The following is a 16,985-nucleotide window of genomic DNA, read 5'->3' as shown; positions in this document are numbered from 1 at the left end:
TTGTGCCTCCGTGTGCCTCGAGCCTTTCCTATAGACAATTTTATATGATGTTGTTTGACTGCTTATCGTGGTTCATAACCCATTAAAAACATAAATAAACTTAAAGCCTGCCTACACGAAGGACCACTGGAATAAAGTTGTCAAAGGGGACAACGTCACCCGGCAGGATTTGCTATATGGTCCTGTCAGTGTCGGACCGGCCTAAAGGGCAATCAAGCTGGGCCGGTTTTTTTGTGTCATTCTGGTGAATGTTTTCTTTTTTATGGGTGAAAGTCCATTAACAAGCTTCAACCTTCTCATTGGGATTATCTCAGTGTTTTATTTTGTAAACTGCTGCTTTGAAACTCCGAATTGTTTGCTAATTACAAAACGTACCAAAGTTCAATGTCCCTGGGGCCAATCTCTGACCAGCAGAACTCGCCCCACCAGCGCCCCAGCATCACCTTTGCTTTTTGAGAAGTCCTGGCATTGACGTAAAAAGTGGTGTGGAATGAGTGACGTTTTATTATTTTGCAATCTGCGTTTTTGGCATGGAGCCGGTTTTAAAGCCTGGGTGCATGGGCATTCAACACGTCATAGCAGAAGCCTTTTCCTCCTAGTGCATGGGCTAGTCGCAAGTTGTGATGGGTGCAAGGAATGAATAGATTTAGTTGAAGTGAAACCCTCTCCGTTGAAAGACAAAAAGACATGTAAGGCAAAGTGTGTCTGCAACATGGAGATCGGCAAAGTGTTATTATACCTGGAAGAGGAAATCTGACAATATGTTACTTCTCTAGTGGTTAGGGTTTGCTGGTGGCCTAAATATGGAGTTTATGGTCGAGGCAACAGGAAAGATTAAGTGCTGATTTCAATGCGATGGAACAACCAGGTCTTCTCGCTGTGCCCTTAGGCAGTCAGTGGTGACTCAGCGGTTCTTAAGCAAGAAACCTGTTCACCATTGGTGTCCTAAGGCCTTTGGTATGATTGACATGTTAAAAAATGCAGTAGGTACTATTTTTGGGTCTTAGTTTCCCCGGTGTAGCCTGGTCGAAAAGTTAGTCTCAGTCTAGAGATGGTGCTGGATTAAGAATTTAGAATCTGTAAAAATCAGTCAAAATAACACTTTACGTCAGCGCTACAGCTTACAAAATATAGGTTTTTGTTGTTCACATTATAGCAGAGTGGAGCAGTTAAAATGATAACTAATGCACACCAGAAGGGTCTGGTATCCTCTGTGGATGCGATCTAAAGCCAGAGTGTTATAATGTCACTACTGTCTCACGGCTCATCAACGATGTTGTAGAAAGCCCTGTGACTCGCATTAAATGTAGCATACTTCTTTTCTGTGTGGGTGTGTGTGGGGGGGCTCTGTGTGGGGGGGGGGCTCTGTGTGGGTGTGTGTGTGGGGGGCTCTGTGTGAGTGTATGTGTGGAGGGCTCTGTGTGGGTGTGTGTGGGGGGGCGCTGTGTGTGTGTGGGGGGGCTCTCTGTGGGTGTTTGTGTGTGGCATTTGCGAGAGATTAAGCTATTGGCATTGTAAATGACAATGCCATTTATTTATGTTAAAAAAAATAATAATAATGTCAAGAGCAATGCCAATAGCTCTAACTTTAACAAAGGCAAAACCATTGCATTGTAAATGCTTGTTTTGAAATGTAAGCTTCCTCTGACTAGGGTTATTTTTCCCATTGTTGCTACTAACTCATAGATATTAATGACAGCAGTTGGTGTGCTGGACATCATCCTTCTTATTTGTGGATGCAGGCACAGTCTAAAGTAGCGATAGCATTTAGAGATGTCCTAAAAGGAATAATAGAAGAAGTGCAGTTTCAGATTTCGAATTTCAGCAAATCAATTCATAGGCAAGAGCATAAAGGTGCCATGTAACCAATCCAATCCCTGTTGTAAGTGAAGACTGATGACAATGCTGTCACTGACTCCGACGTTCCATGTCACATGGCTCCGCCCCCTCTCCAAAATTCAGCATGGTTGGAAACTGGTGTGGATGCAATGACTGGTCAGGGGAACGCTCAGTTGTCAGTGTCACGACTCCCCTCTCATGGTTCACAGCACAAATACCTGCAGAGAACTCCCAGAGGCAATGGCCTGCTCCTCGCCAACAATTAAAGCAGAGTTTACCTCACTAACAATCCCCTCGTTCTCACCCGTTTGCACCTGTCATGAAAATTAAATTACCATCCATTCATTCAGAACTCAACAGCACCTAAAATTACAATTGACCTATATCTGAGGCTCACCATTCTGCAGTTATTCTCAGCAATAATTCATTAAACTATAATTACACCACATTTAAATAATTGCCATGCTGATTTGAGTGTTCTAGGGACAGTGGTGCTAAGGTAAGTCACAGCACTTCCAAGGCACCTTTGCTAAGCTGTTTTGTGCTTACATGTCATTTAGCAGTTGCACAGTAGTCATAGTAACTTGGTGTCCATAAAGTGGTTAACATGGGGAAATCAGGGCCTCGTCTGCAGATTTCACCTGCAGGAGCAGCCCCAATAGCCCAGCTGACCAAGTATAGAGGCAGGCCCAATGTCTCAGTCAGAACCAACCCTGATACTGCAAATGAGTCTACAGCCATCCAGAGGAATGGATACACATTACATTGACACAAGCAGATGGGTTGAAGGACCCAGCCTGCCACCAGTGGCTCAGGCCTTACGTTGGATATCACACACAGCCTTTATCCACAGAGCCCAACTGAAGATATACTAGCTGCACTTGCTACCAGCATCAGCAGGCAGGATGCATCATGGCGCTAACATATACACACTATACTTCATGGGGAGACACTGCACCACTGCTGGAGTTGAAAAGTCTACACAGTCCTAGTGCTCAGGTGGACCACCTTCACCCCTGCATTGCGCTGGCTTCAAATGACTGATTCCTTACCAGAATTCAGCCAATCTCTGATAAGAGTGTTCAGGTACTACTGAACAGTTTGATTGATGGAGAACTTATTTCTAAATATGTCATACTGAGTGCCAAGGACAGCTCAGCCAGGCCCTCTGATAGCTGCAGATGCCATTTACATGGCATGATCTCTCTAATCCTTGGGTCAGAAAGGAGACAAGGCCAACTCTTGGATCCACAGCCCTTCCCACGAAGAGCTACTAGGAAAGCTCTTTGTGAACCTGTGTCAGTGGGAAGTTCATGCAGACAGCATCTCGAGGGGAAGTGGAGGCGGGGGATTCACATTCAAGGGGAGTGGGGTAGGATCCGGCAGGCAGTTTCTGCCTCACCACTAACAGCTACAGCTGTCACCACGCCACATACCCGCAAGAAGCCATATACGTACGCCCAACTAGATTGGATTGTAACCAGGGCCGGACTGGGATCCAAAACCGGCCCTGGCAGAGTGCTCGGACGGCCGCTCTGAGGGGGTTGGGGGGTGCAGACGGGCTGTTTGCCAGGGCCGGTTTTGGCTGATTTTGTTACAGGGGCCGAAATTGCAGCTATGCTGCAAAAAAGGCCGTGTAACAAAAACCGCCATCAAGGGGCCCAAAACCGGCCCCCAACCTTGCGGCCCACCAGGGAATTGCCCGGTGCCCGCTACAGCCAGTCCGGCACTGGTTGTAACAGAGATGTTCTTATTGATCCCAGGCTGACTCTGGGTCTTCAGATTTTGAAAGTCACCAGCACCTGCTTTGCTCATCAGCACATACTCAGGAGATTGCTCCCATATTTTGATATCATTATGCACTTTCCTTTGGTTAATGCACGCATCCAGGAATGACTTGACTATTCAAACTCAGTCTACTTGGCAGCGCCTGATAAACTTCTTCAGCGCCTCCAGAATGGTACAGAATGCAGCTGCCCGGCTAGTATCTAACACTGCCTGAGGGGTTCACAGCACTGTTGTTCTGAGGTCTCTCCACTGGTTGGCCATGCGCTCCAGAATCATGTTTAAGGCACTCATAATTATCTACAGGGAGAACAGCTGAAGTCCTGGCCAACAAGCTAGTACATTGTTTTGCTGCTGTCCTACCAACGCATTACTATCCCCCATTCACAATAACAATCTCTTACAGAGCAATAACATAGTGTTACAGAGGCAGACCCTTTTCAACATTTGCCAAGGAGCAGTGGAACTCTCTTCCTTTCAACTTCCCTTAAAACACAAATTTGTTGGGAAAAAAAACTGTTACAAATGTTCATATTTTGCAGGTTTCTCTAGTCTATTTAATTTCTTTGTAGTTTTAGCTTCTTATGTTCTCAGACAATGTCAAAAGATTGTTCGTACATGCACTATACAAACACAAATAACAAACGTTGATTGTTCAGTATCCATCCGTTCAAATGTGCTCAAGTAACACCACAACTCGGCTCCACCAGAGGTGAGATTCTGCAATCATCTACGGTGTGTGTGTCACACTCTCCACTAAATGACGCAAAACTCCCCACCCAAATCCACCTCTGTACCCCAAATACGACCCCCTGTGCCTATCCTTGCCTTTTGGAACTGATCTAAATCGCCCCTGCCACACCACCCCTCACTCTGCAAAGACCTGCTGCTATTTTAGGTGTACAAAAGGGGGTGGCGATGGACGGAGCATCTGAATCAATCAAACACTCACACCCAGTCAAAAGATCTGGGTTTAATCCATCAACGTTCTTTAGCCCACTCTGCCACCCCAGTTCAGACATGGCCATAAATGGCTGGAATGCCAGAAACCGGTCCTCGGAAGCTTGTTTCCAGTCCAGGGAAGACATGGCTTGGCAGTTCGGGCTGGACTGTTCCCATGAGGCGCAGGGTCAGACTGATTTGCATATAGCCATGTCTGAACTGAGGTGGCAGAGTGAGCTAAAGAATGGTGATGGAATGAACCCAGATCTTTTGACTGGGTGTGAGTGTTTGATTGATTCAGATGCACCGTCCGTCACCACCCCCTTTTGTACCGCTTTTGGCCGCCATAAGTGTGGCAGGGTATGCTCAGACGTGAGTCCCTTGCTCACTTTGCCACTGGATTCAAGCAAGCCGGGCTGAAGACGGCTGGAATGCCAAAAAACGGTCCTCGGAAGCTTGTTTCCGGTCCAGGGAAGACATGGCTTGGCAGTTCGGGCCGGACTGTTCCCATGAGGCACAGGGTCAGACTGATTTGCATATAGCCATGTCTGAACTGGGGTGGCAGAGTGGGCTAAAGAACGGTGATGGATTAAACCCAGATGTTTTGACTGGGTGTGAGTGTTTGATTGATTCAGATGCTCCGTCCATCACCACCCCCTTTTGCACCGCTTTTGGCCGCCATAAGTGTGGCAGGGTATGCTCAGACGTGAGTCCCTTGCTCACTTTGCCACTGGATTCGAGCAAGCTGAGCTGAAGGCAGCTGGAATGCCAGAAACTGGTCCTCGGAAGCTTGTTTCCGGTCCAGGGAAGACATGGCTTGGCAGTTCGGGCTGGACTGTTCCCATGAGGCACAGGGTCAGACTGATTTGCATATAGCCATGTCTGAACTGGGGTGGCAGAGTGGGCTAAAGAACGGTGATGGATTAAACCCAGATCTTTTGACTGGGTGTGAGTGTTTGATTGATTCAGATGCACCGTCCATCACCACCCCCTTTTGTACCGCTTTTGGCCGCCAGAAGTGTGGCAGGGTATGCTCAGACGTGAGTCCCTTGCTCACTTTGCCACTGGATTCAAGCAAGCCGGGCTGAAGACGGCTGGAATACCAGAAAGCGGTCCTCGGAAGCTTGTTTCCGGTCCAGGGAAGACATGGCTTGGCAGTTTGGGCTGGACTGTTCCCATGAGGCACAGGGTCAGACTGATTTGCATATAGCCATGTCTGAACTGGGGTAGCAGAGTGGGCTAAAGAACGGTGATGGATTAAACCCAGATCTTTTGACTGGGTGTGAGTGTTTGATTGATTCAGATGCTCCGTCCATCACCACCCCCTTTTGTACCGCTTTTGGCCGCCATAAGTGTGGCAGGGTATGCTCAGACATGAGTCCCTTGCTCACTTTGCCACTGGATTCAAGCAAGCCGGGCTGAAGACGGCTGGAATGCCAGAAACCGGTCCTCGGAAGCTTGTTTCCGGTCAAGGGAAGACATGGCTTGGCAGTTCAGGCTGGACTGTTCCCATGAGGCACAGGGTCAGACTGATTTGCATATAGCCATGTCTGAACTGGGGTGGCAGAGTGGGCTAAAGAACGGTGATGGATTAAACCCAGATCTTTTGACTGGGTGTGAGTGCTTGATTGATTCAGATGCTCCGTCCATCACCACCCCCTTTTGTACCGCTTTTGGCCGCCATAAGTGTGGCAGGGTATGCTCAGACGTGAGTCCCTTGCTCACTTTGCCACTGGATTCAAGCAAGCCGGGCTGAAGACGGCTGGAATGCCAGAAACCGGTGATCGGAAGCTTGTTTCCGGTCCAGGGAAGACATGGCTTGGCAGTTCGGGCTGGACTGTTCCCATGAGGCACAGGTTCAGACTCATTTGCATATAGCCATGTCTGAACTGGGGTGGCAGAGTGGGCTAAAGAACGGTGATGGATTAAACCCCGATATTTTGACTGAGTGTGAGTTTTTGATTGATTCAGATGCTCCGTCCATCACCACCCCCTTTTGTACCGCTTTTGGCCGCCATAAGTGTGTCAGGGTATGCTCAGACGTGCGTCCCTTGCTCACGTTACCACTGGATTCAAGCAAGCAGGGCTGAAGACGGCTGGAATGCCAGAAATGGTCCTCGTAAGCTTGTTTTCGGTCCAGGGAAGACATGGCTTGGTAGTTCGGGCTGGACTGTTCCCATGAGGCACAGGGTCAGACTGATTTTCATATAGCCATGTCTGAACTGGGGTGGCAGATTGGACTAAAGAACGGTGATGGATTAAACCCAGATGTTTTGACTGGGTGTGAGTGTTTGATTGATTCAGAGGCTCCGTCCATCACCACCCCCTTTTGTACCGCTTTTGGGCGCCATAAGTGTGGCAGGGTATGGTCAGACGTGAGTCCCTTGCTCACTTTGCCACTGGATTCAAGCAAGCCGGGCTGAAGACGGCTGGAATGCCAGAAACCGGTCCTCAGAAGCTTGTTTCCGGTCCAGGGACGACATGGCTTGGCAGTTCGGGCTGGACTGTTCCCATGAGGCACAGGGTCGGACTGATTTGCATATAGCCATGTCTGAACTGGGGTGGCAGAGTGGGCTAAAAAACGGTGATGGATTAAACCCAGATCTCTTGACTGGGTGTGAGTGTTTGATTGATTCAGATGCTCCGTCCATCACCACCCCCTTTTGTACCCCTATTTTAGGTGTGGCACAGTACCTGCATCAGGGTCCATCTCAAAGAAAGGTGTTGCTCCCAAAAGTATGGAAAGCAAATTCACACTCATCTATTTTCAGATATCTCTTTATATGGAGGAACTCTTCACTCTTCATCCTGCATACAAGACAGCACAAGGCTGCTCTCCACAAACACTTCACCCAATAACTAGTGGACAGGAAACAAACTGAGGTCAAAGAGCTCTTTCGGGCCCAGATGTACGAGGGTTTTTAGCTTGCACAAACAGGTTGTAGACCCATTTGCGCATGCTAAAAACCTTGGGCCCATGTACAAAACCTTTTTTGCGAGTCGCTAATGAATTAACGACTCGCAAAATAGGTTTTGCGACTCGCTATTATGGAGGGGTGTTCCCTTCCTAAGAACGACTCATGAGGCATGTATGAATGTTTTGCGACTGCAATTGTGGTTGCAAAACACTTACAAATTACCACCTACTTCAAGTAGGTGGTAATGCAATCACAAATGGAGACCACTTCCCCTTTGCAAATGCATGCGAAAATATTTTTTAAGGGCAGGCAGTGGTCCCAGTGACCACTGCATGCCCTTAAAAAATGAAACAAAAACATTTAATTTTATTTTTTTAAATGCATCCCGTTTTCCTTTAAGGTAAATGGGCAGCATTAAAAACACAAAAACTGCTGTATTTAAGAGCAGTCCCAGACAAAATGGTCTGCTAAGCCCAGCAGGCCAACATCCCCGGCAGCGCCAGCCATTCCCAGTGGGGTTGTAAAATGCGAGTGCCTCATTAATATTAATGAGCCTTGCATTTTCCGACCCCATTGGGAATCCCAAGCAGTGTCTCTGACACTGTAGTACATAGTAAATTGCGACTCGCAATCAAGCGCAAATTGCGAGTCACAATTTACTATGGTCGTACATCTGGCCCCAAATCTGCATAACAACAGAAAAAGCCAGGACGAAACCAGGAAGAGGTCACAGGGATTAAGTAAACCAGCAGGCCTCTGGGTTCAGGTGAAAGGGCATGTTCACGTCCTTATAAGGTGTCTACATCCATGGCAAGAATAAATGGGGAGTGAAAGAGTAGGAAGGAATGAGCAGGTGGTCCAAATAACGAAAAGGGTGAGGGATCCCGGGCCATGGGCAAAAGTGGGTCATATGGGAATAGAAGGGCAATAGATAGTAAGGGGTAGAAGCAAGGGTAGAGGAAATAGAGGAAGTGGTAATTTAAATATTGCAGAGTGCCACAAAGTAGAGAGGGGCAATGATAAGGATGTGAATGAGTTAGACATCCAAACTAAAGCATGGTGAATGCGAGAACGGTGCATAAAAGAAGCAATAAGGAGAGAAAAGTGGACAGTGCTTAGGAAAGTGGAAAGCCAAAACACTTCTATAGTATGAAACCCTCAAGAGACAGAGAGGCAGCAGCAAGCAGAAGTGGATGGTGGGAGCTGTAGTGTTTCAAGAGAAAGGCAATGAGCAATACGATAGGAAGTGACATGAGGAGATAGGATTAGCAGTATATACTAAGTGCTGATTGAAAAATCCCCTGACGATCTTGAGAAACACGAAGCCGCCTGGGCAGTCAGACCTCAAGATCCGGATACTGACCTTGATAAAGCCTTGAGCTTGGATAAGCAGGTACTTCGGTCCTCAAACCTGAAGATTCAGCATTTTAAAACACTTTTTAATCTGTTCTACACACCATCCAAGTTACATGATTGGGGTATGAGGATCTATTAAACTGCCCTTGGTGCCAGAAAGGTCCCAGAGATCTTTTACACATGTTCTTTCATTGCGAGAAGCTCAGCCCGATAAAAACAGAGATAGAGAAATTTTTAGAGGGGCTGCTAGGCTTAAAGATCAGCCTATCCCCGACAATGATGATCCTTGGGAGTGATAATAAAATGTCCCTTATGAATAAAGAAATAGAGGCCTTTATTTTTCTAGCCGTTGCCGTTTTACGTATTCTACTTTCAGCCGCTTGGAAGGATCCAAATGCCCCAACATTCCAAATGTGGCTGATAGGCTTCTCGGTATTCATAACATCGAATCTACTCTATATTGTTACAAGGGTAAGAAAATGCGTGATTTTTCTAATAAGATATGGGACCCCCTTAAAAGCTGGAGGGGGGGCAGTTATAATTAATCAGGGATGAGTCTCCTATATGTATATTTATTCGTATATGTAACCACCTATCTATTTTTTATATTGAATGTCTGGTTTTATCTATGCTGCTTTTCTGCTCATCGAAGGATATTATGAGATAATGTATGTCTTTTATGCTGTATCTGTTTTGTACCAATGAATTCTCAATAAAAAAAAAAAAGAAGTGACATGAGCTTTTAGCTTTATAAATTGGTGAGACCCATGAAGGCTACAGTTACAAAAATACCGAGGAAGTTGTGAGGACTAGAAATGAAGCAGATGGCCCAAAACAATTGGGCCCAGGAAAGTAAATGAACCTGTGGTAGTGTCATGTTAAGTTTTAAAGAACCACTGATTTCTCTAAATGTCTGTGCAGAGGTATTGGGGATTTGATACATCCATTGGAGGAGAAAGGGTTGTGAGGAAACAATATAGGGTAAGGGAAAACAAGGGCTAGAATCACTCTCTAGGTGGATTCTTCACAATTGGCGGTGCCATCTGGAAGCGTCTACCAAGTTACCTTGGAGACATTGAAAGATCATGGACCAACTGTAGGGTAAGTTAAACACAACTGTTGGAATCATGGAATGTTGTAGATTGGGGGAGGGCAGACATTCTGGGCAGATGGATGGAATAAGGCTCACTCATCATGATGGTGGAATGGGCTATAATAAGCTCTCATCATATGAGGATACCAGACAGAAGCCCTAGGACACCAGAAGACAGTCAGATTGCAATCGGGGGATCAAAACTATCGGTAGAAAAACACAAGCAGCAAAAGAAAAGGACTGATAGACCATGAAGGGAGCTAAAGGAAAATCCTAACCACCGGGAACCTGAAATGGTGAAAACAACAAATGTTAATGTCCAAACAAATGGGTGCAAACTCAACAAAGCAGTGAACAACATCAACAATGCAGCACATTGCCAAGCATCTGCTCCATGGTGCTGGGACCTCAAATACTGTCTTTCCCACTAAGACCCCAGGAGTGATCAAGGTTATCAGTTAGTGAGGATTCACTAAGTGACCATGTTGTATAGTCAAATGTTTGCAGAAGCCCAATTTTCCACTGCTCTGTCTTCAACATTTGCCAGCTTTCCAAATCTTGCATGTGACTCAATGTCTGCAGCTTTTCTGAATTCAGTCAGGCGGGACTGAACATGTCCAAAGGGGCTCACACAAAATAGAATAAATGCAAATTCAAGGTGAATGTAACATGGTTGGACTGTGCTGAGCTGTGGTGATCGGAAAAGAGGTAGGAGGGTGGACGTAGCAAGTCTGCAGGGCAGAATCTAGTGATTAGGTTTAGAGGGGGATGTTTGAATATGGAGATCATGGGTTGAAAGTCTTACATTTGTGGGGAGAGATGCTTCAATATAAAGACATGGAAGAATGTTTATTTGGTAGGGTAGATGCTGTGGAATTTCTCTCGTAATTGGGTAAAATGTCTTCCTTTCTGGAAAGGTCCTTCAACTAATGGGGGTCAAGTTGAGAGACTGATGTTTAGGATTGAGTAGGGGCAATGTAGAAAAAAGGCATAAAGGGGGTATGGGTTAGGAGTATGTAAGAAATAGGAATGAATGTGGAGATTTGGGTGATATTTAAATGTTGGAGAGCAAGTTGAGGTGAGAGATAGAGTGCAGGGATGCAGAATGCCAAATGAGTATGGTGCGCAATTACGCCATGATGTGAGGGTGTAAAGTGGAAGGGGTGTAGAATGAGGCTTGGATGTAGTAAAAGGGATTTTAGGAATGATGCAGAGAAATGAATGAGGGGGTAGAGGTGTAGGAGATGGTAATCAGACAAAATATCGAAATTAAAATATCGATATACAATATTATCGATGTTTTAATATCGATGGCATAGTATATAGATGTGCCATAATATCGATAGACAGAATATCGATATTAAGGTATGTATGTTAGTAATATCGAAATTTTGTTGTTTAGTGTTATGCATTTTATTATGTTGTTTATATGTTTGCTTAATATGTTTAGAAATGTATGTTTGAAAATTTGTAATTTTGTTTACATTTTGCGTTTAATTAGTTAATTACAATAATTAGATTTAATGTGCTAATATATTTAATTTAGTGTTATTGTTAATTAATAATTAATTGGTAATTAATTAATATTAATTAGTTAATTAAATTAATAAGATTTAATGTGCTAAGATATTTAATTTATTGTTATTGTTAATTAATAATTAATTGGTAATTAATTAATATTAATTAGTTAATTAAAATAATTAGATTTATTGTGCTAATATATTTAATTTAGTGTTATTGTTAATTATTAATTAATTTGTAATTAAATAATATTAAGTAGTAAATTACATTAATTAGAGTTAATGTGTTAATATTTTTAATTTATAATTTTTTGTTATTGTTAATTAATAATTAATTGGTACTTAATAATTATTAAGTGATTAAATGATGTGATTTATTTATGTGTAGTGGGTTGTGTGTTTATAGGGGAATAGGGTGTTATATAATTACATGTAAATAATTAAAGAGATTGTATTTATTTATTGGTATTTATTGTTAATTAATTGGTAATTAATAAGTGTTAATTAGTTCATTTATACTTAGATCAATTTAATAATAATTATTGTTATTAATTGATTAATTGAAACTTTTATTAATTGTGTTTTTTTAATGTTTAGTGTGTTGTGTGTTACAGGGGGAGAAGTGTGGGAAGTAATTTAAACCCTACGCAATCCAACGCTTTCCCTACTTTTGCACCCTCTGGAGTGGGAATAGTAATTTTTACCCCTACGCTATCCAACGCTTTCCCTACTGTTCCACCCTCTGGAGTGGGAATATAGTAATTTTTACCCCTATACTAGCCAACGCTTTCCCTACTTTTGCACCCTCTGGAGTGGCAATAGTAATTGTTACCCCTACGCTATACAACGCTTTCCCTACTGTTCCACCCTATGGAGTGGGAATAGTAATTTTTACTTCTACGCTATCCAACGCTTTCTCTACTGTTGCACTCTCTGGAGTGGGAATAGTAATTTTTACCCCTACGCTATCCAACGCTTTCCCTACTGTTGCACCCTCTGGAGTGGGAATAGTAATTTAAACCCCTACGCTATCCAACGCTTTCCCTACTGTTGCACCCTCTGGAGTGGGAATAGTAATTTAAACCCCTACGCTATCCATTGCTTTCCCTACTGTTGCACTCTCTGGAGTGGGAATAGTAATTTAAACCCCTACGCTATCCAACGCTTTCCCTACTGTTGCACTCTCTGGAGTAGGAATAGTAATTTTTACCCCTATGCTATCCAATGCTTTCCCTACTGTTGCACTGTCTGGAGTGGGAATAGTAATTTAAACCCCTACGCTATCCAACGCTTTTTCTACTGTTGTAATATGTGGAGTAAGTATATTTATAAATGTATATGTAGAATTTTAAATTTATTTTAAATGTATATGTATTAGTTATAATTTTTTTAATATGTTTTAATGTTTTTATTTAATATTTGTAAAATTATATGTATTTTTAAATTAGTTTTAAATTATTATTAATACATTTTAAAAAACGATATTTATAATTTCGATATTTTTGTACTACGATATTATTTTTTCGATATTTTTGTACTTACCGTTATGTAGATATAACTTCGATATTTTTGATTTCGATATTTTTGTGTCGATATTTTTGTATGTAGATATTCTGTCTGTCGATATTATGTCATAGATTCGTAGGAGACAGCTAGGACTGATGATTTAGCAGATTAAGGGCCAGATGTAGGAACCCTAATACCGGTCGGTAACGGCCGAAATTACTGAATTTCGGCCGTTACCGACCGGTATTAGGCATTTGGGATATAGGTGGCTACATTTCAGATTCGGTAATTTACCGAATTGGTATTTAAGAATTCGGTAAATTAGCGAATTCTTAAATACCGATTCGGTAAATTACCGAATCTGAAATGTAGGAAGCACTCAAGTGAGTGCTTTTCACCTTTAAGGATTCGTTATTTACCACAAACTACAAGTTGGTGGTAAATTACGAAAACCCTAAAAAAAGCAATTTTTTTGCTTCTAATAACAGTGCCATGTGGCAGACATACATGCCCTAAGGCAGCGGTCTTCAATCTGTGGGGCGCGACCCCCAGGGGGGTCGTGGAGTCCTGGGAAGGGGGTCGCAGATTCTGTTGGAGCGTGCAGCAGTTCCTGGCGTCAGGCTGATTGAGGCCGGGTGATCACGGTGGAGGCCTAATTCACGCATCATTAACAAGTAAAGGTCTTCTGAAGACCTGTGAAGTACTGGGGTGTGCCTTTCTGTGTGTCCCGAAGCTGTTTCAGCCGGGCTCACTTACACGTGCTGGGGAGTGGGGGGGGTGGGAGGGGTGTCTGGGGGAGGAGGCTGTAGCCCTTTGAGTTCAATCAATGGACTTAGCTGTGGGGTTTATTTTTATTTTTAACGTTTTATATAGCGCTAGCTTAACCCGTACGTATCAGAGCGCTTTACAAACACACATAGCAAACAGCAGAAGGACATTACAGTCATTGGTTCAAGTGTGCAGGAGAAATGTGCCTGAAACTGTTCTTCACCGTGAGGTGTTTATACAGCCTGTCTGCCCCCCCCCCCCCCCCCCCCCAAGCAGGGAAGCACAGAGATGCCCTCCCATGAGAGAGGAAGAAGGAAGAAGACACAGAGAGATACTGACCCCACCCCCATGAGAGAGGCACAGAAAAGGTGGGTGGATGAAGGATGAATGTATGTGTGGATGGAAGGATGGGTGGATGGATGGATGGAAGGAAGGATGAAGGATGGATGGGTGGATGTAAGGATGAATAGATGGATGTGTGAAAAGGTGGGTGGATGAAGGATGAATGTATGTGTGGATGGAAGGATGAAGGGTGGGTGGATGGATGGATGGATGGAAGGAAGGATGAAGGATGAAGGATGAAGGATGGATGGGTGGATGTAAGGATGAATAGATGGATGTGTGAAAAGGTGGGTGGATGAATGATGAGTGGATGGATGTAAAGATGAAAGGGTGGATGGATGGATGAAGGATGGATGGATGGATGTGTGAAAAGGTGGGTGGGTGGATGGATGGATGAAAGGGTGGGTGGGTGAATGATGAGTGGATGGATGTAAAGATGAAAGGGTGGATGGATGGATGAAGGATGGATGGATGTGTGAAAAGGTGGGTGGATGGATGGATGAAAGGGTGGATGGATGAAGGATGTATGTATGGATGAAAGGGTGGATGGATGTATGGATGGAATAATGAAAGGGTGGATGGATGAAGGATGGATGGATGGATAGGTGAAATGGTGGATGTATGGATGGAAGGATGAAAGGGTGGATGGATGAAGGATGGGTAAAAGGTTGCATGGATGAATGATGGATGGATGTGTGAAAAGGTGGGTGGATGAATAGATGGGTGGATAGGTAAATGATGGACGTATGGATGGAAGGATGAAAGGGTGGATGGATGTGTGAAAGTGTGGGTGGATGAATGATGGAGGGATGGATGTGATGAGGTCTAACAGGCGCATTTATGGTTGTCGATAGTTGTTGATGATGAGGAGTACCAGTTTCTAGAATCTTTTGTCGTAAGGGGGTCCTTACGCCTAAAAAGGTTTTACAAGGGGGTCTCGGCATCAAAAAGTTTGAAGACCTCTGCCCTAAGGGCATGTATGTGTGCCACATGTGTGCACCCATGCACAATTCAGGGGTGCAACAGGGTGTCAAAGTGACACCCTGCCACCCTTAAATGTTTCCCCCCCTTTACCGAATCAGTAAATACCGATTCAGTAATTCCCATTCATTCCTATGGGCCTACAGGCCCATAGGAATGAATGGGAATTACTGAATTGGTATTTACCGATACCGAATCCTACCGATTTGGTAATACTTACTGAGTAATTACCTACATAGCATTTACCGATTCTAAAATACCGAATCGGTAAAATTCGATATTTTAGATTCAGTAAATGTAGTTTACCTACATCTAGCCCTAAATATTCTACTGCACTGATCTGTATTTGATCCTTTGGTCACAGCTTCAAATCCTGGTCAGTCCACTAAGAATTTGATTCTCCAGGGGTGGTAAAAAAGTGCATCATTCAGTTAGATAACAATAAATGCCTGTTATTCAGCAGCAAGATACCTACAGTTAATGTTGATTTACAAATACAAGTGTTGGATTATTCTAGGTTATGTTAAAGCATAACGGGAATGGTAAAGAATACATGAGGCGTGGTGCTGTGGAAAATGATGTGGTATGTGAAATATTTCATATTGAGGTGTAGTGAAATGGTACATAGTTTGGTGGGTTTGTGTATTGCATGATATAGTTATAATATGTCTCTGGGACAAATCAAGTGTTGTATTTGTGATATGCTGTTGTGCGGTGCAACACGGTGTTATGTGTTGTGAGACACTATGCTGTGCAGTACAGTGTAGTGAAAATGGAGAAGAAGTGGGTCTGGAACATATACAACTAGAAGTACAATGTTGAGAGAGGTAGATGGGAGGTGGATTAGGGAATGTAGGGTGGGATGGGAGGAGCTATGGAGAGGTACGATAAGAGGGCAGCAGATTATGGGGTGTTAAAGAGCACCAACAATGGGATACAGAGGAGCGAGGGATAGAGAAGTATAATGTTGAGGAGGGAAGCACCAAGAGGATACTGATGGAACAGCAAGTAAGTATGTGTGAAGCATTTCATGGTCTAGAGGTGAGTGGGGAAAGATGGTGATGGAATAATGAAGGCGTAAGAGAAGTGAAGCATTTGATGAGGGGACAACCAGTGGAAGTGGAAGAGAAGAGGAGAGATAGGAAAGGAATGAGAGAGAGAAGAGAGAGAGAGAGAGAGAGAGAGAGAGAGAGAGAGAGAGAGAGAGAAAGAGAGAGAGAGACAGAGAGGGAGAGACAGAGAGAGAGAGAGAGAGAGAGAGAGAGAGAGAGAGAGAGAGAGAGAGAGAGAGAGAGAAAAAGAGAGGTGACTTGTCAGATCTGATAAGGAGAAAGGGGATAGTCAACAGAGAGAGCATCAAAGGGTTTGAGAAAGGGAAGTGGGGTAGAGGATGAAGAAGGAAAGGTGTAAATGAAGAAGGAGAAACCAAGGCAAGACCTCGCCTCTCCAATAGCAAGTTCCAACAGAGTAACCCCTTCTCAGGGCTTCTACATCCAGATGTCCCTATTTTTTCAGTAACAGGATCTTTAGAATTTACGACAACTTCAAACCTTAACCAGAACTTTACTTTACACCCTCGCAACCCACCTGCCCATCGCAACCATCAGTCAGAGGATCATTCTGACCACATGGCCCACACTCACCACACAATGGCCATGCAGACCATACACACTGGAGCACTCTCAGAATCCTGCCCTCATCAAGTCTTCATCAAAGGACTGGACCCCATCAGCACAACACTCACCCTGATCCTGAATGACTCAATCATCACAGCTACTAACCCTGATGCCTGGAAACAATCTGTCGTACTTCTTCTCCTCAAGAAACCAGCTAGCCAACTAACGGCCTATCTCCCTTCTATTCTAACTAGCAAAAGGTATGGAAAAGATGATTGACAAATGACTCGCCACCCTCCTCAATGACAACCACCTCCTT

Source organism: Lissotriton vulgaris, chromosome 7, assembly GCF_964263255.1.
Source record: "Lissotriton vulgaris chromosome 7, aLisVul1.2, whole genome shotgun sequence".
In the NCBI taxonomy this organism is placed as follows: domain Eukaryota; kingdom Metazoa; phylum Chordata; class Amphibia; order Caudata; family Salamandridae; genus Lissotriton; species Lissotriton vulgaris.
This window is presented reverse-complemented; position numbering follows the sequence as displayed.